The sequence below is a fragment of the Panulirus ornatus genome, chromosome 4, assembly GCF_036320965.1.
Source record: "Panulirus ornatus isolate Po-2019 chromosome 4, ASM3632096v1, whole genome shotgun sequence".
Classification (NCBI taxonomy): Eukaryota; Metazoa; Arthropoda; class Malacostraca; order Decapoda; family Palinuridae; genus Panulirus; species Panulirus ornatus.
The window spans coordinates 69529012-69556511 of record NC_092227.1 but is presented as its reverse complement, the minus strand read 5'-3'; positions in this window follow the sequence as shown (position 1 = coordinate 69556511).

Sequence of the window (27500 nt, the reverse complement as noted above, 5' to 3'; positions counted from 1 at the left end):
AAAGGTAAAAAAAAAAATAGAAAAGGGCCCCCCCACAAGTGTATAGTTTTTTACTGCAATGTCAAGAGCAATTAAAATTTTAAAAGGGGTTATAATTCAAACCTAAAATGGTTAAACCCTTTCGCAAAAAAGTACCTCTACAAGGGACAAGAGCACAGTCCCCTTTCTGCATTAAATGCAGCCACAAAGCTGCCAGACCCCCAAAAAGGGGGTTTGAAGTTTTACAAAAGTATTTGAAAAGTATATCTTCCCTTCTTGGATGTAACCCCCTTCTATGGGGCTCCATTGTCTTAAAAATCAATTATTGTATGTGACCAGTTACCTTAAGAGAAACAGAATTGGCTAAGATATTTACCCCGTTTTGGCACTCAAAACCCGTATACTGCACATGGAAAGATTTTCCCATTTAATGGGGTTAACAAAAAAAAATAACAAAAATAAACATTTAATGTAAGAAAAACTGTATTTTCTCAAGTTATAAGTATGACTTTAAAAGTGACAAGCCAAGCAAAACCAATTTTTATGTAATGTAAAATCAGAATAGTGAGATTAATGTAATGTCATAATAAGGCATATATATATATATTATATATATTATATATATATATATTATATATATATATAAAATTATATTATTCTTTTTTCTTTCAAACTATTGCCATTGCCCCCATTAGGAGGTAGCGTTGAACAGAGAACTGGGCCCTTTTAGGGAATATCCCCCGGCCCCTTCTTGTTCCTTCTTTTGGAAAATTAAAAAAAATAATGAGGGGGAGGATTTAGGGGTTTTTTAGGAAGAAAGAGGGGGAAAGGGGGAAGGGGGGAAAAAAGGGAAAAAAAAAAAAAAAAAAAAAAAAAAATTTTTTTTTTTTAAAGGGGGGGGGGGGGGGGGGGGGGGCCATTTCCCCCCCCATTAGGCCCCGGTAGCGATAAGAACAGAGGAAATGGGCCTTTTTGGGAAACCTCATATGGCCCCCTTCTCGTTCCTTCTTTTTGGGAAAAATTTTAAAAAAAAAAAATTATAAGTGCGTAGAAAAACGCACCTTATAAAAATAAAACCTCCCAAAAGCCGGACCCAACCCGGGGCCCCTGTGCAAGGGCGGGAATCTAACTGCTAGGCTATGGTGCTATAAAAATATATTTTATATATATTTATATATAATATTATATTTTTTTTTTTTTTTTTTTTTTTTTTTTCCAAAAGAAGGAACAGAGAAGGGGGGGCCCGTGAGGTTTTTCCCTCAAAGGGCCCCGTCCTTGTTCTTAATGCTACCTCGCTAATGCGGGGAAAAGGCGAATATATGAAAAAAAAAAAAAAAATTATATATATATAATATATTTAAAATATTATATATATATTTTTATTGTTTTTTTGACTAATTGCTGTTTCCCACATAAAAGAGATAGTGTAGGAAAAAAAATAGCCCTCCTTTTTTCCCTTTTTATACACAAAAAAAATGTGAAAAAGAGCAAGGTTATTGGGTACATAGGGTTGAGGGGTCAATAAATTTGGGGGAGGTAAGTTTAAATGGAGAAAAACGGGGAAGTAAAGGTTTTAGATTTTGGGGAGTGGTCTGGCAGCGGATGAACCATGGAAGGGGAAAGGGAAATCATAGGGTGGGGGAGGGGGGAAAATCCGGGGAGCCTTGAAGAATGTGTGGAAGTCGAGAACATTATCTCGAAAAGCAAAAATGGGTATTTTAAAGGGAAATAGTGGTTCCAACAATTTTAGGTTGCGAGGCGTGGGCTTTGGATAGGGTTTGCGAGGGGGGTGGATGTGCTGGAAATGAGTGTTTGAGGAAAATTGTGGTGTGAGGTGGTTTGATGAGTAAGTAATTTTAAGGGTAAGAGAGATGTGTGAAAATAAAAAGAGCTGGTTGAGGAGCGAAGAGGGGTTTTGAAATGTTTGGGAATGGAGGATGAGTGAGGAAAGATTGACCAAAGAGGAATAGTGTCGGAGGTGGGGGAATGGGGAGAAGGGGGCCCAAAATTTGGAGGGGGAAAAAAAAGATGGATAAAAAGATTTTGTTGTCGGGGCCTGAACATGCAGGGGGTAAAAGGGCAAGGAATGAGTGAAGGGGGTTGATGTGGTTACCGGGGTTGAGTGCTGTCATGGATTGAATAGGGCAGTAAAGCGTCGGGGGAAAAACTGGAAAGTTGTGTGGGGCCTGGATGGGAAAGGGGAGCTGTGGTTTCGGGCATTATTGCAGGACAGCAAAGAGACTGAGTGGAAGAAGGGGGCCTTGTTGTCTTTTCCTAGTGTACCTCGCAACATGAGGGGGGAGGGGGATTATTCCATTGTGGCGGGTGGCGGGGGAATAAATAAAGGCAGACAGTGTGAATTGTGTGAAAGGGTATATATTATGTGTCTGTGTGTTATATATATGTGTCTTTGAGAGTATGGGTATGTATTTTGCTGTGGGGGACGGTAGTATATACATGTGTATGGGGGGTGGGTTGGGCCATTCTTTGTCTGTTTCCTTAGCGCTACCTCGCAAACGCGGGAGACAGTGACAGTGTGGTTTCAGAAGGAGTAGAGGATGTGGGGGATCAGGTGTTTGCTTTGAAGAATGTATGTGGAGAAATACTTAGAAAAGCAAATGGATTTGTATGTAGCATTTATGGATCTGGAGAAGGCATATAATAGAGTTGATAAAGATGCTCTGTGGAAGGTATTAAGAATATATGGTGTGGGAGGCAAGTTGTTTTGAAGTAGTGAAAAGATTTTATCGAGGATGTAAAGCATGTGTACGTGTAGGAAGAGAGGAAAGTGATTGTTTCTCAGTGAATGTAGGTTTGCGGCAGGGGTGTTTTGTTGTCTCCATGGTTGTTTAATTTGTTTATGGATGGGGTTGTTAGGGAGGTGAATGCAAGAGTTTGGAAAGAGGGCAAGTATGCAGTCTGTTGTGGATGAGAGAGCTTGGGAAGTGAGTCAGTTGTTCGCTGATGATACAGCGCTGGTGGCTGATTCATGTGAGAAACTGCAGAAGCTGGTGGGCTGAGTTTGGTAAAGTGTTGGGAAAAAAGAAAGTTAAGAGTAAAAGTGAATAAGAGCAAGGTTATTAGGGTTTCAGTAGGGTTGAGGGTCAAGTCAATTGGAAAGGGAAGTTTGAATGGAGACAAACTGGAGGAAGTAAAGTGTTTTAGATATCTGGGAGTGGATCTGGCAGCGGATGGAACCATGGAAGGGAAGTGAATCATAGGGTGGGGGAGGGGGCGAAAATCCTGGGAGCCTTGAAGAATGTGTGGAAGTCGAGAACATTATCTCGGAAAGCAAAAATGGGTATGTTTGAAGGAATAGTGGTTCCAACAATGTTGTATGGTTGCGAGGCGTGGGCTATGGATAGAGTTGTGCACAGGAGGGTGGATGTGCTGGAAATGAGATGTTTGAGGACAATGTGTGGTTGTGAGGTGGTTTGATCGAGTAAGTAATGTAAGGGTAAGAGAGATGTGTTGGAATTAAAAAGAGCGTGGTTGAGAGAGCAGAAGAGGGTGTTTTGAAATGGTTTGGCACATGGAGAGAATGAGTGAGGAAAGATTGACCAAGAGGATATATGGTCGGAGGTGGAGGGGAACGAGAAGTGGGAGACCAAATTGGAGGTGGAAAGATGGAGTGAAAAAGGGTTTTGAGTGATCGGGGCCGGGAAAATGCACAAGGGTGAGAGGTGGGCAAGGAATATAGTGAATTGGATCGATGTGGTAACGGGGTCGACGTGCTGTCAGTTAATTGAATCAGGGCATGAGAAGCGTCTGGGGTAAACCATGGAAAGTTGTGTGGGGCCTGGATTGTGGAAAGGGAGCATTATTGGGCATTATTGCATGACAGCTAGAGACTGAGTGTGAACGAATGGGGCCTTTGTTGTCTTTTCCTAGTGCTACCTCGCACACATGAGGGGGGAGGGGATGGTATTCATGTGTGGCGAGGTGGGATGGGAATGAATAAAGGCAGACAGTGTGAATTGTGTGCATGGGTATATATGTATGTGTCTGTGTGTGTATATATATGTGTACATTGAGGGTGTATAGGTTTTGTTTTTATTTGCGTGTGTGGACGTGTATGTATTACATGTGTATGGGTGTGGGTTGGGACATTTCTTTCGTCTGTTTCCTTGCGCTACCTTGCAAACGCGGGAGACAGCGACCCAAAAAAAAAAAAAAAAAAATATATAATATATATATATATATATATATGGAGCAGGGGGCTGGAAATCCTCCCCTCTTGTTTTTTTTTTTTTTTTAATTTTCCAAAAGAAGGAACAGAGGGGGACCAGGTGAGGATATTCCAAAAAAGGGCCCAGTCCTCTGTTCCTAAACTACCTCACTAACGCGGGAAATGGCGAATAGTTTAAAAGAAAAAAAAAAAAAAAAAAAAAAAAAAAAAAATATTTTATATATATATTATTTATTTTTGCTTTGTCGCTGTCTCCCGCGTTTGCGAGGTAGCGCAAGGAAACAGACGAAAGAAATGGCCCAACCCACCCCCATACACATGTATATACATACTCCACACACGCAAATTTTACATACCTACACAGCTTTCCATGGTTTACCCCAGACGCTTCACATGCCCTTGATTCAACCCACTGACAGCACGTCAACCCCGGTATACCACATCGATCCAATTCACTCTATTCCTTGCCCTCCTTTTAAACCCCCCTGCATGTTCAGGCCCCGATCACACAAAATCTTTTTCACTCCATCTTTCCACCTCCAATTTGGTCTCCCACTTCTCCTCGTTCCCTCCACTCCGACTCATATACCTCTTGGTCAATCTTTCCCTCACTCATTCTCTCCATGTGCCCAAACCATTTCAAAACACCCTCTTCTGCTCTCTCAACCACACTCTTTTTATTTCCACACATCTCCCCTTACCCTTACGTTACTTATTCGATCAAACCACCTCACACCACACATTGTCCTCAAACATCTCATTTCCAGCACATCCATCCTCCTGCGCACAACTTTTATCCATGCCCATGCCTCGCAACCATACAGCATTGTTGGAACCACTATTCCTTCAAACATACCCATTTTTGCTTTCCAGATAATGTTCTCGACTTCCACACATTCTTCAAGGTTTCCCAGAATTTTCACCCCCTCCCCCACCCTATGATCCACTTCCGCTTCCATGGTTCCATCCACTGCCAGATCCACCCCCAGATATCTAAAACACTTTACTTCCTCCAGTTTTTCTCCATTCAAACTTCCCTCCCAATTGACTTGCCCTCAACCCTACTGTACCTAAAAAACCCTTGCTCTTATTCACATTTACTCTTAACTTTCTTCTTTCACACACTTTTACCAAACTCAGTCACCAGTATATTATATATATATATATTATTATTATATATATATTATATATTATATATATATACATTGGGATTTATTAAAAAAGGGGGTGACTGTATTGTTGACTGGTTGAAAAGGTTATTCAATGTATGTATGACTCATGGTGAGGTGCCTGAGGATTGGAGGAATGCTTGTATAATGCAACTGTACAATGGCAAAGGGGATAGAAGTGAGTGCTCAAATTACAGAGGTTTTTAAGTATGTTGATTTATTCTGGGAAATTATATGGGAGGGTATTGATTTAGAGGGTGAAGGCATGTATAGAGCATCAGATTGGGGAAGAGCAGTGTGGTTTCAGAAGTGGTAGAGGATGTGTGGATCAGGTGTTTGTTTGAAGAATGTTATGCGGGAAATACTGAGAAAAGCAATGGATTTGTATGTAGCATTTATAGATTGGAGAAGGCATATGATAGAGTTGATAGAGATGCTCTGTGGAAGGTTTTAAGACTATATGGTGTTGGGGGCAAGGTGTTAGAAGCAGTGAAAAGTTTTTTAAACAAGGATGTAAGGAATGTGTATGTGTAGGAAGAAGGAAAGTGATTGGGTCTCAGTGAATGTTGGTTTGCGGCAGAGGTGTTGATTGTCTCCATGGTTGTTTAATTTGTTTATGGATGGGTTGTTAGGGAGGTGAATGCAAGAGTTTTGGAAAGAGGTGCAAGTTGCAGCTATTGTGGATGAGAGATCTTGGGAAGCGGAGTCAGTTTTTGTTCGCTGATGATACAACGCTTATGGCCTGAGTTTGGGAAAGGTGTGAAAAAAGAAAGCTGAGAGTAAATGTGAATGAGAGCAAGGTTATTAGGTACAGTAGTGTTGAGGGACAAGTCAACTGGAGGGGAAGTTTGAATGGAGAAAAACTGGAGGAAGTGAAGTTTTTTGATATTGGGAGTGGATTTGGGAGCAGATGGAACCAGGAAGGGAAGTAAACATGGTGGGGAGGGGGCGAAAAAACTGTGAGCATTGAAAATGTGTAGAAGTCGAGAAAATTATCTGGAAAGCAAAATAAAAATTTTTAAGGAAGTTATATGGTTGGAGGCGTGGGCTTTTGTAGGGTTGTGCGGAGGAGGGGGGGTTGCTGGAAATAAGATGTTTAAGGGGCAGTATTTGGTGTGAGGTGTTTTTATCGGTAATTTAAAAATAGGGTAAGAGGTGTGTGGTAATAAAAAGAGTGTGGTTGAGAAAGCAAAGAGGGTGTTTTGAAAAGGTTTGTTCACATGGGGAAAAAGGGGGAAAGATTGACAAAGAGGGGGGTTTTGTGTCAGAGGTGGAGGGAACAAGAAGTGGGAGCCAAATTGGAGGTGGAAAAATGGAAAGAAAAAGATTTTTAGTATGGGGCCGAAAAGAGGGGGTGAAAGGCTGCAAGGAACAGAGTGAAATTGGGAAAGATGTTGAACCGGGGGCAAAGTGTGAAATGTCTGAGGTAAACTATGGAAGGTTTGTGGGGGCCCGGATGTGGAAAGGGAGCTGTGGGTTTCCGGGGCATTATACATGCAGCTAGAGACTGAGTGTGAATGAATTGGGTTTAATGTCTTTTCCTAAACGTGCCTCACGCACCGGGGGGGGGGGTTTTTTTTTTTATGGTTGGGGTGGCGTGGGGAAAGAAAAAGGAGAAGTACAAATTTGTACATTGATTATATGTCGGGTGTATTATATGTTATGTTGGAATGTAAGGTATGTATTTTTGCGTGTGTGGTGTGTATGTATATAATGTGTAGGGGTGGGTTTGGGCCATTCTTTCTCTGTTTCCTTGGCTACCTGCCCGGAGACAGGACAAAAAAAAATAAATAAAATAAATAAATAAAAAATATATACACTGATAACTACAAGGAAAAATGAAACACAATAAGTCCCATGTGCACTCTTATGTAATTATTACATCATCCAGGGAGACACAAGAATGAAACAAAAGAATTAGGACAGTCAGCATGTGAAATGTCTAGGGTAAACCTTGGAAAGATCTGTGGGGCTTGGATGTGGATAGAGAGCTGCGGTTTTGGTGTATTACACGACTGTTAGAGAATGAGTATGAGTGAACGTGGACTTTCTTTGTCTGTTTCCTGGAGTTACCTCACTAAGGCAGGGTGTGGCGGTGCTGTCTCCTGTCAGTTGGAGTTGCACCAGGAATGGATGAAGGTGAGCAAGTATGAACATGTGTATATGTACATGTAGTTTGGGATATAAAGGGGATAAAAGTGAGTGCTCAAATTACAGAGGTATAAGTTTGTTGAGTATTCCTGGTAAATTATATGGGAGGGCATTGATTAAGAGGGTGAAGGCATGTACAAAGCATCAGATTGGGGAAGAGCAGTGTGGTTTCAGAAGTGGTAGAGGATGTGTGGATCAGGTGTATGCTCTGAAGAATGTATGTGAGAAATACTTAAAAAAAAAAAAAATGGATTTGTATGTAGCATTTATGGATCTGGAGAAGGCATATGATAGAGTTGATAGAGATGCTCTATGGAAGGTTTTAAAGAATATAGGGGTGTGGGAGAAAAAGTTGTTAGAAGCAGTGAAAAGTTGTTATCGAGGATGTAAGGCATGTGTATGTGAAGGAAGAGAGGAAAGTGATTGGTTCTCAGTGAATGTAGGTTTACGGCCCGGGGCGTGTGATGTCTCCTGGTTGTTTAAATTTTTTTATGGATGGGGTTGTTAGGGAGGTGAATGCAAGAGTTTTGGAAAGAGGAGCAAGTATGCAGTCTGTTTGGATGAGTTGGGAGGTGAGTCAGTTGTTGTTCGCTGATGATACAGCGCTGGTGGCTAATTCTTGTGAGAAATGGGAGAAACTGGTGACTGAGTTTGGTAAAGCGTGTGAAAGAAGAAAGCTGAGAGTAAATGTGAATAAGAGCAAGGTTATTAGGTACATAGGGTTGAGGGAAGTTTGAATGGAAAAAAACTGGAGGAAGTGAAATGTTTTAGATATCTCGGAGTGGCTTTGGCAGCGGATGGAAAACCATGGAAGTGGGGGGAAAATCATAGGGGGGGGGGGGAGGGGGCAAAAGTTCTGGAGCTTTGAAGAATGTGTGGAAGTCGAGAAATTATCTCGGAAAGCAAAAATGGGTAAGTTTAAAGGAATAGGGGTTTCCCAAAAATTGTTTATGGTTGCAAGGCTTGGGCTATGGATAGGGTTGTGGGAGGAGGGGGATGTGCTGGAAATAAATGTTTGGGGGAAAAATATGTGGTGGGAGGTGTTTTGATGGGATAAGTTTTGTAAGGGTAAGGGAGATGTGTGGAAATTTAAAAAGGGAGTGGGGGTTGAGAGAGCAGAAAAGGGTGTGTTGGAAATGGTTTGGTCACAGGGGAGAGAACCATGAGGAAAGATTGACCAAGAGGATATATGTGTCAGAGGTGGAGGGAACGAGGAAAAAGGGGGGAGACCAAATTGGGGTGGTGGATGGAGTAAAAAAGATTTTGATTTGATCGGGGCCTGAACATGCAGGAGGGTGAAAGGCGTGCAAGGAATAGAGTAAATTTGGAATGATGTGGTATCCCGGGGGTCGTGTGAAGCGTCTGGGGGTAATTTTGAAACTTCTGGGGGGCCCGGATGGGGGAAAGGGAGCTGTGGTTTCGGTTGCATTTTTACATGACAGCTAGAGATGAGTGTGAATAAAATAAAAGGGGCCCTTTGGGTTGTCTTTTTTTTTTTGGCCCCTCGCGACATTTGGGGGGAGGAGGTGGTCATTTTCATTTTGTGGCGGGGGGGTTTGGGGGATGGGAATAAATAATGGCAGACATTTTATGAATTATTTTCATGTGTTATATGTATATGTCTGGGGTTGTGTTATATATGTATATTTGAGATGTATAGGTTTTGTATATATTGCGTGTGTGGTGGGGATGTATTTTACATGTGATGTGGGTGGGTTTTGGGGTTTTTTATTATTTTTCTCTGTTTCCTTGCGCTACCTTGCTAATGCGGGAGACACCCGAAAAAGCAAAAAAAAATAATATATCAAAAAAATTGTTTGGGAAATAACTGCAAGAGCTTTGGAGGAGGGGGGAGTATGCAGTTGTTGGGGATGAGAAGGCCGGGGAAATGAGTCATTTTTTTTTTCATGATGATACAGACTGGTGGCTGATTCGAGTGAAAAAACTAAAAATTTTGGTGATTGGTTTGGAAAAGTATGTGTAAGGAAGGAGGGGTTGGGAGAGAAAATTGGGGAATAACAGAAAGGGGGTTTTTTGGTTTAGGAGGGTTGGGGGGACAATTTGGGTTGGGTTGTGAGTTTGAATGGAAAAAAAGGGGGGGAAAAGTGAAGTGTTTTAGATTTTGGGGAGTGGATTTTAGCAGTGAATGGAACCACGAAGTGGAAGCAAAGTCATAGGGTGGGGGAGGGGGTGAAGGTTTTTGGGAGTGTTAAAGAATGTGTGGGAGGAGAAAATGTTATCTGGGGAGAGGGGAAATGGGTATATTTGAAGGAATACTAGTTCCAACTAATATAGGGGCCTGCAAGGAAAGGGTACAGTTGGGTTTTTGTTGGAGAAGGGTGGAGTGTTGGAAATGAAAATTTTTTTTCCCCTTAAAAGGAGAAAATGTGGGGGAAAAGGGGTTTTTGATTGAGTAATTTAATAAAAGGGGGGGGAAAATTTGGGTAAAAAAAAAAAAGTGTGGTTGATTTCATAGGGGGGGGGGAGGAGGTGAAGGTTCTGGGAGTGATAAAGAATGTTGGGGGGGAGAAAATGTTATCTGAGAGGCAAAATGGGTATTTTTAAAGGAAACTAGTTCCAACAAAAATTTTAAGGGTTTGAAAGGGCCCATGGGCTACAATAGGTTTGTATGGAGAAGGGTGGATGTGTTGGAAATGAAATGTCTGGGACAATATGTGGTGTAAAGTGGTTTGATTCGAGTAAGTAAGAAGGGTAAGAAAATTTGTTTGGGATAAAAAAATTTTGGGGTTTAGAAAAGGGAGAAGGAGTTGGGGTTGAAATGTTTGGGAAAATATTGGGTTGGATGAGTGAGGAAAAAGGTTTACAAAGAAAGGGAAAAATGTTTAGAGGTGGAGGGAAAAAGAAGTGGGAGACCCAAAATTTGGGGATGGAAGGATTGTGATTTATCGGGGCTTGAAATACAGGAGGGTTTTGAGGCATGCAAGGAAAAAGAGTGAATTGGAACAATGTGGTATTCTGGGGTCAACATGCTGTAATGGACTGAAAACCCGGGGATGGAAAACTTTTGGGGGGGAAAAACCCTGGAAAGGTGTGTGAGGCCTGGAAATGGGGTAGGAAGCTGTGGTTTAGTTGCAGTACACTGGGCAGCTAGAGGTGAGTGTGAACGAAAAAATGGCCTTTTTTGACCCGTTTTCCCGACGCTGCCTAATGAAGCAGGGGGGGAGCAATGCTGTTTCCGGGGGGGGAAAGTGTAGCGGGGGAAAATGGGTGAAGGGAAGCTGTTTCCCACGACAGTGAGGGTAGCGCCAGGATATGGGTGAAGAAAGGCCCATCCCCTCATTACACATATTTTTTACATAAAGCCCATACCACAAAATTTGGGAAAAAGAGGAAGGAGTCAAAGGGGGGGTTTTCTGTCCTCTTCAAATGCTCGATTGGGGTATCAAATGTGTGTGGATTAAAAAAAGATGGGGAAAAAGGGAGTTAGGTAGTATGTTTGGGGGGAAAGAAACCGGGTTTGTTTTGGCTCTTGATTGAAAAAAAGTTAAAGGGGGTAAAAGGGGGAAGAATGGTTTGGAGAAGTTTTTGGGAGGAGGTCGGGGGCTGGATGAGAGGACAAGAGCAAAGGGAAAATGTAGCACAAATCTGGAGACAGGAGTTATGAGGTGTGTGATGGAGTGTAAGGAAGAATATTTTGGGAATGTGGGGGAAAAAATGAATGTGGGGAAAGAAAAGCTGGGTGATTTTTAGTGCTTTTTGCCCCTGGTCATGAAAAGGGAAAGATCATGGGGAGGAAAAAGTTTTTTGGGGAGTAGATGAGTGGGTTTTCCGGCGGGTTTGGGGCATGAGGACCAAGTAAGGGATGGGTGATAAAAAATGTAAAGGTTGAGTAATGTGGCATTTGGGGGTATATTGATGTACTGGGGAATTCATTGTTGTGAATGAATTGGTAAGGGGCTTGCAGATTTGTGTGCTAAAAAAAAGGAATGGTGACTGTAAATACCGGGTTTTAAAAATTTGGATTTTTCATAAGTATACTTTAATGGAGTGGGGAGAGAGGGGTCAAAGGGTATTATTAGATTACTTTTTAAATTTGATTGCTTTTTTAAAAGAGGACTTTTGGATGTTAATTCTGAGAGGGCCCGCTGGTGGGATGTTGATCATTTATCTTGGGGGAGGTAAAGGTGAAAAATTTGTAGTGGTTTTCAAGAGAAAAGAAAATTTTTTTGGGGAAAAGGGAGAGTAAAGTGAGCTTAAAAAGGGAATTGTGTGGGAAGTCCCAGAAGAGGGGAAGTTTTTAAAAATTGGCAAAGGGTTTGAGAGCAAAAAAAGGAGGAAAAGGGGGTGGGGGAAGGGGAGTATTTAGGGAAGCAAAGTTGGCATTTAAAAGGGGGTAGTGAGGGGTTTGGGGATGAAGAACAAAAGTTTTTAAAGGGAAAGGGGAAAAGAGAGGCTTGTGGATGATATTTCCCAAGGAAGGTGTGCAAAGGATTGGGGGGGTTTTTAGTGGCAAAAGGGTTTCAAGAGGAAGGTTGCAAGATTTAAAAAAGAGGGAAAATTGAAAATTGGGATGGGAGAGTATCTTTAAATTTTTAAAGGGAGAAAAAAAAGGATTTTTTGGGAAAAAGGGGGTTTTTAAAAATAATGCGCTTTAAAAAGGGAGAACAAAGGAAACATCGGGGGAAGGGGGAAAATTTGATAACAGTTGAAATGCATTTGGAGTATTTTAAAGGGTTTGTTGGTTGTGTTGGGGCAGAGTGGAAGATGTAGGGTTTTTGGTTGGGGTGGTGGCCCAAAATGAGAGAGTAAAGGAGAGGGGTTTGGGTTGAAAGAAAAAAGAGGTCGCGAAAGCTTTGAAAAAATGAAATAAAAGAAAAGGGCGGTGGGGTTGGTGTTTATATTTGGGAATTTATTGGGGAAAGGGGGGTGACTGTGTTTTTGATTGGTTGGAAAGAAAAATTCAGTGTATGTATGAATCTTGGTAATTAAAAGGTTTGTTTAAAGGTGAGTTTTCAACAAACAGAGGAAAAGTTTGTTGGGGTATTCGGGGAAAAATTGAGAGGGTTTGAAGGCAGTACAGAGATCCCCCTGGGGGGGAGGTGGGGTTTTTCAAAAGAGGGGAGGATGTGTGTATCAGGTGTTTGTTTTGATGAAAATGTGTGAGAAATATGTAGAAAAAAACAGATGGATTTGCATTTTGGCATTTAGGAAATTGGGGGGAAGGCAAACGACGGAGGGGACGGGAGATGCTTTCTGGAAGGGTTTAAAAAATTTATACAGTGTGGGAGGTGGGCTGAAAGAAGCAGAGAAGTTTTCATCAAGGTGTAAAGGATGTTTTTAGAGTGGGAAGAGAGGGGATTTTAAGTGATTTTTGTGCAGGTCAGCCCTGGGGACAAGAGTGTGTGTTTTCCCCAGGGTTTTGTTAAATATGTTTATAAAAGGGGTGATTAGGGAGGTAAATGCAAGAGTTTTGGAGAGAGGGGCAAGTATGGTCTTTGGAGTGAGAGGGCCTGGAAAACGGGTCCCGTTGTTGTTTGCTGATGATCGTACGGGGGTGATTCAAGTGAGGGAAAAGCAAAAAAATTGATGACTGAGTTTGAAAAAATTGGGTTTAAAGGGGAAAAATTGAGGTAAAAATGAATAAGAGGGAAGGTTATTAGGTTCAACAGGGTTTTGGGAAAAAAGATCATTGGGTGTGAGTTTTTAAGGGGGAAACTAGATATCTGGGAGTGGAATTAGCAGCGTTTGGGAAACCCTGTAAGTGGAAAAGGGGGTCCCTAGGTGGGGAGGGGAGGGAAGGGTTTTGGGAAACAATGAAGAATGTGTGGAAAAAAGATAGTGTTTTTCTTGAAAAACAAAAAATTTGGGATGCTTGAAAGGGTAAGTAGATCCAACGTATCTTTTGGTTGTAAGGGAGGGTGGAGTGTTTGAAATGAAAAAAGTTTGCGGACATTATTGGTGTGGGTGGTTTGATCAAGGGAATTAATAAAAGGGGGAAGAGAGATTTTTTGGTTTTAGAGGGAAAAACCAAGAAGGGGAGTGGGTTTTTAAAAGGTTTGGGGGGACTTTGGGGGAGAATGAGTGAGGGTAGATTGAAAAAGGGGGTTTTTTTGTGTCAGAGGTTTTGGAAAAGGAAAGAGAAGTGGGGAAAACCAAAAATTTGGGGGTGGAAAGATGGAGTGAAAAAAATTTTGAATTTAAAGGGGCCTTTAACAGGGAGGAGGGTGAAAGGCATGCAAGGGAAAAGAGTGAAAATTTGGAAAAATGTGGTATAAAACCCGGGGGCAATGTGTGTCAAAGGATTGAACAGGGCTTGTGAAGCATCTGGGGGGAAAAAAAAGGAAAGTTTTGTGGGACCTGGATGTGGAAAGGGAGCTGTTTGGGTTTTGGGGGCAATTTTACAAGGGAAAGCTAAAGACTAAATTGTGAAGAATGTGGCCTTTGTTTTCTTTTTTCCCAGGGCTACCTTTGCGCACATGCGGGGGGGGGGGGGTTGTCATTTCTTTTTGTGGCGGGGGGTGGGGACGGGGAAAGAATAAGGGGAGACAGTAGAATTATGTACATGTGTATAATTTTATATGTTGTGGTGTATTTTTTATGTTTTTGTTTTAGGGTGTTTAGGTATGTATATGTGCGTTTTTGGGGGGACGTGTACTTAAAAAAAATATGTATGTGGGTGGGTTTGGGCCAAATTTTTTCATCTTGGGTTTCCCTTTCAAATACCTCGCTAACGCGGGGGGAAAGCTACAAAAAAATAATAAAAAAAAAAAAGTTAAAATTAAATTTTTTTTTTTTTTTTTTTTTTTTTTATACTTTGTCGCTGTCTCCCCCGTTTGCGAGGAAAGGCAAAAAACAGACGAAAGAAAGGGCCCCAAACCCCCCCCATACACATGTCCAACACCGTCCACACACGCAAAAAATTACTTACCAAACACGTTTTCCCGGGTTTACCCCAAAACGCTTCCCCCAGGGCCTTTGATTCAACCCATGACAGCACGGAAAAACCCCCTGTATACCACTTTCGCAAAAATTTCACTTTTTCCTTGCCCTCCTTTCACCCTCCTGCATGTTCGGGGCCCCGATCCAAAAAATCCTTTTCACTCCATCTTTCCCCCTTTCCAAATTTGGTCCCCCTTCTTCTCCTCTTTCCCCTCCCCCTCCGACCCTTTTCCCTCTTGGTCAATTTTCCTCACTAATTCTCTCCATGTCCCAAACCATTTAAAAACACCCTTTTCTGCTCTCTCAACCACGTTTCTTTTTATTTCCAAAATCTCTCTTACCCTTACTTTTATTACTCGTAAAAACCCCCTCACCCCACACATTGTCCTAAAACATCCATTTCCAGCACTTCCATCCTCCTACGCACAACTCTACCATACCCCACCTCGCAACCATAAAACCTTTTTTTGGGGAAATACTTTTCCCTTCAAAAATACCCATTTTTGCTTTCCGGGATAATGTTCTCGACTTCCACCCCATTTTTAAAAGGCTCCCAAAATTTTCCCCCCCTCCCCCCCCTTGTTTCCATTCCCGTTTCCATGGTTCCATCCGCTAAACAGATCCACCCCCAGAAAATCTAAAAAAATTCACTTCTCCAGCCTCTCACCATTCAAACTCACCCCCCAATTGACTTGCCCCTTTCCCCCTACTTTTCCTAATAACCTTGCTTTTTTGGGACATTTACTCTTAACTTTCTTTTTCCCAACACATTTTTAAACCAAACCCCGTCCCAAAGCTTTTTGCAGTTTCTCATTTGAATCCGCCCCCCAGCGCTGTTTCATCAGCAAAACAAAAATGACTCACCCCCCAAAGTTTTCTCTCATCCCCAAACAAAACTTATACTTCCCCCTTTTTCCCAAAACTCTTGAATTTTACCTCCCTAACAACCCACCCCATAAAAAAATTTTAAAAAACCATGGAGACTCACACCCCCCTCCCGGGAAAAAACCTACATTACTAAAACCCAATCACTTTCCTCTTTTCCCTAAAAGTAACATGCCTTACACCCCTCGAAAAAAAACTTTTCCTGCTTCTAACAATTTGCCTCCACACCATATATTCTTAATCCCTTCCACAGAGCTCTTATAAAACTCTATAAATTGCCTTCCAAAACCCATAAATGCTAATAAAAATTCCATTTGTTTTTTAAAGTATTTTCCTTACATTTTTAAAAAAAAAAAACCCCTGATCCACAACCCTTTTCCCCCAACTTCTAAAACCCAAAAACTGCTTTTCCCCAATCTGATGCTTGTACATGCCTTACCCTCTAAATTTCAATCCCCTCCCATAAAATTTTTCCCCGGAATATTCAAAAAACTTATACCTCTGAAAATTTGACCCACTCACTCTTTTCCCTTTCCCTTTGTACAATGGAACCCTAGGAAAGGCATTCCGCCAATCCCCCAGGCACCCTCCTGAGTCATCATACATTAAAAAACCTTCCCAAACCAGTCAACAATCAGTCCCCCCTTTTTAAAAAATTTTCCACTGAAAATACCACCCAAACGGGCTGCCTTGCGGTTTTCCCATCTTCCCCCCAAAGCTTTTACTACCTCTTCTCTGTTTACCAAAACATTTTTCCCCAACCCCCTCACTTTGACACCACCTCGACCCAAACACCCCTTTTCTGGCCCCTCTTTTCAGACACATTCAACAAAAACCCTTTAAAATTTCTCATTCCATCTCCTTCTCACATCACCAATACTTGTTTTTCCCTCCCCAAATTTTCGCCCTTCATGAAGTTCCCCTTTGCTCCCCTTTTCTTACGCACCCTATTTTCCTCCTTCCAGAAAATCTTTTTATTCTCCCAAAAAATTTCTGATAGTCTCTCACCCCAACTCTTTATTTTTCCCCTTTTTTTTACCTCTTTTCACCTTTTTTCCCTTTACCCCCGGGCTCTTTCTTTTATACTCCCACTCAATTGCATTTTTTCCCCGCAAAAAAACTTTCCAAAAGCCTCTCTCTTCTTTTCACTAATATTTACTTTTTCATCCCCCCACTCACTACCCCTTTTTAAACCGGCCCCCCCTTCCCCCTCTTCTCATGCCAAAAAGCCTTTTTTTGCGCCCAAACCATCACTTTATTCCCTAAAAAACATCCCATTTTCCCCCCCCATCCCTTTCTTTTCCCTTGTGCTCCTTTTTCCATTTCCCGCCACAGTCTCTCCTTATATATAAATATATATATATAAATATATTTTATATATAAAAATTTATATATATAAAAAATATAAATATATAATTTTAATTTTATATATATAAATATATATATTTTAAAATTTTAAATTTTATATATATATATTTTTTTTTTTTGGGGTTTGTCGTGTCTCCCGGGGTTTGCGAGGTTTAGCGCAAGGAAACAGACGAAAAAGGGCCCAAACCCACCCCCTACACTTTTGAAATTTTAATACGTCCACACACCCCAAATTTTTAACATTCCTACACAGTTTTTCCTGGTTTCCCCCAGACGCTTAACATCCCTTTGTTTCAACCCAAATGACAGCACGTAAAACCCCGGTATCCACACCCTTCCAATTACTCTTTTCCTTGCCCCCCTTTTCTCCTCCTCATGTTCAGCCCCCTGACCCACAAAAAATTTTTTTACCCCATCTTTCCCCCTCCAATTGGTTCCCTCTTCTCCTCGTTCCCTCCACCCCCAAACCATATACCCTCTTGGTCAATCTTTCCTCACTCATTCTTCCTGGGGCCCAAACCTTTTAAAAAACACCCTCTTTGCTCTCTAAAACCACGCTTTTTTATATCCAAAAATTCTCTCTTCCCCCTTACGTTATTATTTGATAAAAACCAATCCCCCCACACATTGTCCTCAAACATCTCTTTTCCCCCGGGAACTTTCCATCCTCCTGCCACAACTCTATCCATAGCCCACCCCTCGCAACCTTTTACAACTTTGTTGGAACCACTTTTCCTTAAAAATACCCTTTTTTTGCTTTCCGGGGATAATGTTCTCGATTTAAACACATTCTTAAATGCCCCCAGAATTTTCCCCCCCCTCCCCCACCCTAGGGACCCATTTCCCGCTTCCATGTTTCCATCCCTATATATTTTATAAAAATTTATATATATATATATTTTATATATTATATATATAAATATATAAAAATTTTAAATTATTATTATTATACTTTGTCGCGGGTCTCCCGCGTTTGCAAATTTGGGCGAAAGGAAAAACAGACGAAAAAATGGCCCCCCCCCCCCCATAAAAATGTTTTTTACTACGCCCCACAGGGGCAAATTACATACCTACACAGTTTTCCCATGGTTTACCCCAGACGTTCCCCATCCCTTGATTCAATCCACTGACAGCACGTAAACCCCCGGTTTTTACCCCCTCGCTCCAATTCATTTTTTCCTTGCCTCCTTTCCCCCCTCCTGTGTTACCCCCCGGGATCACCCCAAAATTTTTTTTAACCCCATTTTTTCCCCCTTTAAATTTTGGGGTTTTCCCACTTCCCCTCTTTCCCTCCCCCCCCGACACAAATATCCTCTTGGTCAATTTTTCCCCACTCATTCTCCCATTTCCCCAAAAACCTTTTTCAAAACCCCCTTTTGCTCTCTAAACCACGCTCTTTTTTTTTCCCCACAATCTCTTTTACCCTTAGTTACTTAATCGATCAAACCAAAATCAACCCCCAAATTTTCCTCAAAAAATTTTTTTTCCAGCACTTCCCTCCTCCTGCGCAAAATTTAAACCCTTAAACCCACGCCCCATAAAACCCTACAACATTTTTGGAAAACCCTATTCCTTCAAAAATACCCCCTTTTTGCTTTCCCAGATAATGTTTTTCGATTCCACACATTCCCTTAAAAGGGTCCCGGATTTTTTGCCCCCTTTCCCCCCCCCAATGTTTTACCCTTTGCTTCCATGGTTCCATCCCCCTGCCGATCCCCTCCCCGATATTTTAAAAAAACTTTATTCCTCCCGTTTTTCTCCCTTTAAAATTACCTTCCAATTGACTTGACCCTCAACCTACTGTACCTAATTACCTTGCTCGTATTGACATCTTAATTTAACTTTCTCTTTCTTTCACACACTTTACCAAACTCAGTCACCAGCTTCTCCAGTTTTCAACATGAATCAGCGTCACCAGGCGCTGTATCATCAACGGCTGAACAACACACTGACTCACTTCCCAAGCTCTCTCATCCCCAACGACTTCATACTTGCCCCTCTTTTCAATACTCTTTGCATTTACCTCCCTAAAAACCCCATCATTAACAAAATTAAACAAACCAGGGAATAAATCACACACCCCTGCCGCAAACCTACATGCAATGAGAACATCCACTTTCCTCTCGTCCTACACGTAACACATGTCCTTACATCCTCGATAAATAACTTATATATACTATATAATATATATTTATATCTTAATATATATATATATTATATATATATTTATAGATATATATATTTTTTTTTTTATCTTTTGTCGCTGTCTCCAGCCGTGTGCTGATGGGTAGCGCAAGGAAACAGGACGAAAGAAATGGCCCAACCCCCCCCCCCATACACATGTACATACACACGTCCACACACGCAAATATACATACTACACAGCTTTCCATGGTTCACCCTGACGCTTACACATGCCTGGAATTCACTCCACTGACAGCACGTCAACCCCGGATACCACATCGCTCCAATTCACTCTATTCATTGCCTCTTTCACCCCTCCTGAATGTTTCAGGCCCCGGATCACTCAATTCTTTTTCACTCCATCTTTCCACCTCCAATTGGTTCTCCCTCTTCCTTCCTGTTCCCTCCCACCTCGACACATATATCATCTTGGTCTATCTTCTCCTCATCATTATCTCCTTGTGCCCATGACCATTTCAAAACCCCTCTTCTGCTCCGCTAATACCACGCTCTTTTTATTTCCACACATCTCTCTTACCTTAAGTTACTTACTGATCAAACCAACCTCACCCCACACAAGTGTCCTCAATCATCTCATTTACGGCACATCCATCTCCTGCGCACAACTCTATCCATCGCCCACGCCTCGTATACCATACAACATTGTTGGAACCTTATTCCTTCAACATACCATTTTTGCTTTCCGGGATTATGTTATTCGACTTCCACACATGGTCTAGGATCCCTAAATGTTCGCCCTCCCCACCCTAGATTCCACTTCCGCTTCCTTGGGTTCATCGCTGACAGACTCCACTCCAGGTAGATCGATTAAACACTTCACTTCTCCAGTTTTTCTCCATTTCAAAACTCACCTCCCAATTGACTTGACCCATAACCCTACTGTACCAATACCTTGCTCTTATCACATTTACTTTCTTTAACTTTCTTCTTCCACACACTTTTAGCCAAACTCCGGTCACCAGCTTCTGAGTTTCTCACATGAATCAGCCACAGCACGTGCAAGAAAAAATGCAATTGTGTGGAAGATGTATATAAAGAAAGAGACAAGGAGGTCAAGAGAAGGTGCAAGTGGTGTAAAAAAGAGGGTTTAATGAGTGTTGGGGTGAAGAGAGTATCATTAAATTTTAGGGGAGAATAAAAAGATGTTCTGGAAGGAGGTAAATATAGTGCGTAAGACCAGGGAGCAAAATGGAACTTCAAGTGAAGGGAGCAAATGGGGATGGTGATAACAAGTAGTGAGTGTGATGTGAGGGAGGAGATGGAGGTTATTTACTGTGAGTGTTTTGAAGGTTTGTTGAATGGGTTTGATGATAGAGTGGCAGATATAGGCTGTTTTGGTCGAGGTGGTGGGTGTCAAATTGAGAGGGTTAGGGAAAATGATTTGGTAATCAGAGATGAGGTAGTAAAAGCTTTGCGGAAGATGAAAGCCGGCAAGGCAGCGGTTTGGAAGGTTTTTGCAGTGGAATTTATTAAAAAAGGTGGTGGATGTATGTATTGTATGACTCATGTTGGGGTGCCTGAGGATGGCAGATGCGTGCCATAGTGCTATTGTACAAAGGCAAAGGGGTTAAGAGTGATGTGCTCAAATTACAGAGGTATTAGTTTGTTGAGTTTCCTGGTTAAAGTATTATGGGGAGGGGTATTTGATGAGAGGGTGAAGGCATGTACATGACCGCATTCAGATTGGGGAAGAGTAGTTGTTGGTTTCAGAAAGTGGTTAGAGGAATGTGTGGATAAGGTGTTTGGCTTTAGAATCGTATTTGGAGAAATACTTGAGAAGCAATTTGGAATTTGTATTTGTAGCCATTTTTGGATTGGAGGAAGGCATATGATAGAGTTGATAGAGATGCTCTATGGAAGGTATTAAGAATATATGGTGTGGGAGGCAAGTTGTTAGAAGCAGTGAAAAGTTGTTATCGAGGATGTAAGGCATGTGTATGTGAAGGAAGAGAGGAAAGTGATTGGTTCTCAGTGAATGTAGGTTTACGGCAGGGGCGTGTGATGTCTCCATGGTTGTTTAATTTGTTTATGGATGGGGTTGTTAGGGAGGTGAATGCAAGAGTTTTGGAAAGAGGAGCAAGTATGCAGTCTGTTGTGGATGAGCTTGGGAGGTGAGTCAGTTGTTGTTCGCTGATGATACAGCGCTGGTGGCTAATTCTTGTGAGAAACTGCAGAAGCTGGTGACTGAGTTTGGTAAAGCGTGTGAAAGAAGAAAGCTGAGAGTAAATGTGAATAAGAGCAAGGTTATTAGGTACAGTAGGGTTGAGGTAAGTTTGAATAGAAAAAAACTGGAGGAAGTGAAATGTTTTAGATATCTCGGAGTGGCTTTGGCAGCGGATGGAACCATGGAAGTGGAGGTGAATCATAGGGTGGGGGAGGGGGCGAAAGTTCTGGGAGCGTTGAAGAATGTGTGGAAGTCGAGAACATTATCTCGGAAAGCAAAAATGGGTAAGTTTGAAGGAATAGTGGTTCCAACAATGTTATATGGTTGCGAGGCTTGGGCTATGGATAGAGTTGTGTGGAGGAGAGTGGATGTGCTGGAAATGAGATGTTTGAGGACAATATGTGGTGTGAGGTGGTTTGATCGAGTAAGTTTTGTAAGGGTAAGGGAGATGTGTGGTAATAAAATGAGTGTGGTTGAGAGAGCAGAAAAGGGTGTGTTGAAATGGTTTGGTCACATGGAGAGAACCACTGAGGAAAGATTGACCAAGAGGATATATGTGTCAGAGGTGGAGGGAACGAGGAGAAGTGGGAGACCAAATTGGAGGTGGTGAGATGGAGTGAAAAAGATTTTGAGTGATCAGGGCCTGAACATGCAGGAGGGTGAAAGGCGTGCAAGGAATAGAGTGAATTGGAATGATGTGGTATACCGGGGTCGATGTGAAGCGTCTGGAGTAAATCATAGAAACTTCTGTGGGGCCTGGATGTGGAAAGGGAGCTGTGGTTTCGGTGCATAATTACATGACAGCTAGAGACTGAGTGTGAATGAAAGTGGCCTTTGTTGTCTTTTCTTTGTGCTACCTCGCGCACATTTGGGGGGAGGAGGTGGTCATTTTCATGTGTGGCGGGGTGGCGATGGGAATGAATAATGGCAGACAGTATGAATTATGTGCATGTGTATATATGTATATGTCTGTGTGTGTGTATATATGTATACGTTGAGATGTATAGGTATGTATATATTGCGTGTGTGGATGTGTATGTATATACATGTGTATGTGGGTGGGTTGGGCTATTCTTTCATCTGTTTCCTTGCGCTACCTTGCTAATGCGGGAGACAGCGACAAAGCAAAATAAATAATATATCAATAAATTGTTTGGGAAATAACTGCAAGAGCTTTGGAGAGAGAGGGGGAGTATGCAGTCTGTTGGGGATGAGAAGGCCTGGGAAGTGAGTCATTTGTTGTTCACTGATGATACAGCACTGGTGGCTGATTCGAGTGAGAAACTAGAAGTTGGTGATTGAGTTTGGAAAAGTATGTGTAAGGAGAGAGTTGAGAGTAAATGCGAATAACAGCAAGGTTATTTGGTTTAGGAGGGTTGAGGGACAAGTTGGTTGGGATGTGAGTTTGAATGGAGAAAAATCGGGGAAGTGAAGTGTTTTAGATATCTGGGAGTGGATATAGCAGTGAATGGAACCACAGAAGTGGAAGCGAGTCATAGGGTGGGGGAGGAGGTGAAGGTTCTGGGAGTGATAAAGAATGTGTGGGAGGAGAAAATGTTATCTGAGAGAGCGAAATGGGTATATTTGAAGGAATACTAGTTCCAACAATAATATATGGCTGCAAGGCATGGGCTACAGATAGGTTTGTATGGAGAAGGGTGGATGTGTTGGAAATGAAATGTCTGAGGAGAATATGTGGTGTAAAGTGGTTTGATCGAGTAAGTAATGAAAGGGTAAGAAAATTTGTGGTAATAAAAAAAGTGTGGTTGAGTCATAGGGTGGGGGAGGAGGTGAAGGTTCTGGGAGTGATAAAGAATGTGTGGGAGGAGAAAATGTTATCTGAGAGAGCGAAATGGGTATATTTGAAGGAATACTAGTTCCAACAATAATATATGGCTGCAAGGCATGGGCTACAGATAGGTTTGTATGGAGAAGGGTGGATGTGTTGGAAATGAAATGTCTGAGGAGAATATGTGGTGTAAAGTGGTTTGATCGAGTAAGTAATGAAAGGGTAAGAAAATTTGTGGTAATAAAAAAAGTGTGGTTGAGAAAGCAGAAGAGAGTGTGTTGAAATGTTTGGACATATGGATAGGATGAGTGAGGAAAGGTTGACAAAGAGGAAATATGTCAGAGGTGGAGGGAACAAGAAGTGGGAGACCAAATTGGAGATGGAAGGATTGTGAGTGATCGGGGCTTGAACATACAGGAGGGTAAGAGGCATGCAAGGAATAGAGTGAATTGGAACAATGTGGTATACTGGGGTCAACATGCTGTCAATGGACTGAACCAGGGCATGTGAAGCTTCTGGGGGTAAACCATGGAAAGGTGTGTGAGGCCTGGAAATGGATAGGAAGCTGTGGTTTAGTTGCATTACACATGACAGCTAGAGGTGAGTGTGAACGAATATGGCCTTTTATTGACTGTTTTCCTGACGCTGCCTCACTGAAGCAGGGGGTAGCAATGCTGTTTCCTGTGGGAAAGTGTAGCGCCGGGAATGGGTGAAGGCAAGCTGTTTCCCACGACAGTGAGGTAGCGCCAGGAAATGGGTGAAGAATGGCCCATCCCCTCATATACACATATATATACATAAACGCCCATACACACACAAATAGGAAACAGAGGAAGGAGTCAAGCGGGGATTGCTGATCCTCTTCAAATGCTCAGATTGGGGTATCTAAATGTGTGTGGATGTAACAAAGATGAGAAGAAAGGAGAGATAGGTAGTATGTTTGAGGAAAGAAACCTGGATGTTTTGGCTCTTGATTGAAACAAAGCTCAAGGGTAAAGGGGAAGAATGGTTTGGAGAAGTCTTGGGAGTGAGGTCAGGGCTGGATGAGAGGACAAGAGCTAAGGAAATAGTAGCACTACTCCTGAGACAGGAGTTATGAGAGTGTGTGATGGAGTGTAAGGAAGTATATTTTAGAATGATGTGGGTAAAACTGAATGTCGATGGAGAGAGCTGGGTGATTATTAGTGCTTATGCACCTGGTCATGAGAAGAAAGATCATGAGAGGCAAGTGTTTTGGGAGTAGATGAGTGAGTGTGTCAGCAGTTTGGGTGCATGAGACCAAGTAATGATGGGTGATATAAATGTAAAGGTGAGTAATGTGGCAGTTGAGGGTATAATTGATGTACATGGGGAATTCATTGTTGTGAATGAATTGGTGAAGAGCTTGCAGATTTGTGTGCTGAAAAAAGACTGGTGACTGTAAATACCTGGTTTAAAATCGGATATTCATAAGTATACATATGTGAGTAGGAGAGATGGTCAAAGGGTATTATTAGATTATGTTTTAATTGATATGCTTGTAAAAGAGAGACTTTTGGATGTTAATATCCTGAGAGGGTCAGCTGGTGGGATGTCTGATCACTATCTTGTGGAGGTGAAGGTGAAAATTTGTAGTGGTTTTCAAGAGAAAAGAGAATGTTGGGGAGAAGAGAGTGAGTGAGCTTAGAAAGGAGACTTGTGTGAGGAAGTACCCAGAAGAGATTGAGTGTAGAATGGCAAATGGTGAGAGCAAATGACGTGAGGATAGTGGGTGAGGAATGGGATGTATTTAGGGAAGCAAAGTTGGCATATTAGAAAGGGTAGTGAGTGGTAGGATGAAGAACTAAAGTTGTTAATGAAAGAGAAAAGAGAGGCATGTGGATGATACTTACAAGGAAGGTGTGCAAATGATTGGGAGATTTAGTGGCAGAAGGTCAAGAGGAAGGTGCAAGAGTTGAAAAAGAGGGCAAATGAGAATTGGGATGGGAGAGTATCGTTAACCTTTAGGGAGAATAAAAGGATGTTTTGGAAGGAGGTAAATAATGCGTGTAAGACAGGAGAACAAACGGAAACATCGGTGAAGGGGGCAAGTGATAACAGTTAGCAATGCAGTGAGTATTTTGAAGGTTTGTTGAATGTGTCTGATGACAGAGTGGCAGATGTAGGGTATTTTGGTTGGGGTGGTGGACAAAATGAGAGAGTCAAGGAGAGTGGTCTGGTGAAGAGAGAAGAGGTCGCGAAAGCTTTGCAGAAAATGAAATCCAGCAAGGCGGTGGGGTTGGATCGTATTATAGTTGAATTTATTAGGAAAGGGGGTGACTGTGTTGTTGATTGGTTGGTAAGAATATTCAGTGTATGTATGAATCATGGTAATTCAAAGGTGATAAAGGTGAGTGTTCAAACTACAGAGGCATAAGTTTGTTGAGTATTCCTGGAAAATTGAGAGGGTGAAGGCATGTACAGAGCATCACACTGGGGAGGAGCAGTGTGGTTTCAAAAGAGGTAGAGGATGTGTGTATCAGGTGTTTGCTTTGATGAATATGTGTGAGAAATATGTAGAGAAACAGATGGATTTGCATGTGGCATTTATGGATCTGGGGAAGGCATACGACAGGATGGACAGAGATGCTTTCTGGAAGGTCTTAAAAGTATACAGTGTGGGAGGTAGGCTGCAAGAAGCAGAGAAGTTTTCATCAAGGGTGTAAGGCATGTGTATGAGTAGCAAGAGAGGGGAGTCAGTGATTCTTAGTGCAGGTCAGTCTGCGACAAGAGTGTGTGATGTCCCCATGGTTGTTAAATTTGTTTATGAAAGGGGTGATTAGGGAGGTAAATGCAAGAGTTTTGGAGAGAGGGGCAAGTATGCAGTCTGTTGGAGATGAGAGGGCCTGGAAAACGAGTCAGTTGTTGTTTCGCTGATGATACAGTACTGGTGGCTGATTCAAGTGAGAAACTGCAGAAATTGATGACTGAGTTTGAAAAAGTGTGTTAAAGGGAAAAGTTGAGAGTAAATATGAATAAGAGCAAGGTTATTAGGTTCAACAGGGTTGAGGAACAAGTTCATTGGGATGTGAGTTTGAATGGAGAATCTAGATATCTGGGAGTGGACTTAGCAGCGTGGAACCATGTAAGTGGAAGCGAGTCATAGGTGGGGAGGGGCTGAAGGTTCTGGGAGCAATGAAGAATGTGTGGAAAGAGATAGTGTTATCTTGAAGAACAAAAATGGGTATGCTTGAAGGATAAGTAGATCCAACAGTATCATGTGGTTGTACAGAGGAGGGTGGACGTGTTAGAAATGAAATGTTTGCGGACATTATATGGTGTGAGGTGGTTTGATCAAGTAAATAATAAAAGGGTAAGAGAGATATGTGGTTGAGAGAACAACCAAGAAGAGAGTGTTTTGAAATGGTTTGGTCACATGGAGAGAATGAGTGAGGATAGATTGACAAAGAGGATATATGTGTCAGAGGTGGAAGGAACGAGAAGTGGAAGACCAAATTGGAGGTGGAAAGATGGAGTGAAAAAGATTTTGAGTGAATGGGGCCTGAACATGCAGGAGGGTGAAAGGCATGCAAGGAATAGAGTGAATTGGAACAATGTGGTATACCGGGGTCAATGTGCTGTCAATGGATTGAACCAGGGCTTGTGAAGCATCTGGGGTAAACCATGGAAAGTTTTGTGGGACCTGGATGTGGAAAGGGAGCTGTGGTTTCGGTGCATTATACAAGACAGCTAAAGACTAAGTGTGAACGAATGTGGCCTTTGTTGTCTTTTCCTAGTGCTACCTCGCGCACATGCGGGGGGAGGGGGTTGTCATTTCATGTGTGGCGGGGTGGCGACGGGAAAGAATAAGGGCAGACAGTATGAATTATGTACATGTGTATATATGTATATGTCTGTGTGTGTATATATATGTATATGTTGAGATGTATAGGTATGTATATGTGCGTGTGTGGACGTGTACTTATATACATATGTATGTGGGTGGGTTGGGCCATTCTTTCATCTGTTTCCTTGCACTACCTCGCTAACGCGGGAGAAAGCTACAAAATATAATAAAGAAAATATAAAGTAAATAAATTTTTTTTTTTTTTTTTTTTTTTTTATACTTTGTCGCTGTCTCCCGCGTTTGCGAGGTAGCGCAAGGAAACAGACGAAAGAAATGGCCCAACCCCCCCCATACACATGTACATACACACGTCCACACACGCAAATATACATACCTACACAGCTTTCCATGGTTTACCCCAGACGCTTCACATGCCTTGATTCAATCCACTGACAGCACGTCAACCCCTGTATACCACATCGCTCCAATTCACTCTATTCCTTGCCCTCCTTTCACCCTCCTGCATGTTCAGGCCCCGATCACACAAAATCCTTTTCACTCCATCTTTCCACCTCCAATTTGGTCTCCCTCTTCTCCTCGTTCCCTCCACCTCCGACACATATATCCTCTTGGTCAATCTTTCCTCACTCATTCTCTCCATGTGCCCAAACCATTTCAAAACACCCTCTTCTGCTCTCTCAACCACGCTCTTTTTATTTCCACACATCTCTCTTACCCTTACGTTACTTACTCGATCAAACCACCTCACACCACACATTGTCCTCAAACATCTCATTTCCAGCACATCCATCCTCCTGCGCACAACTCTATCCATAGCCCACGCCTCGCAACCATACAACATTGTTGGAACCACTATTCCTTCAAACATACCCATT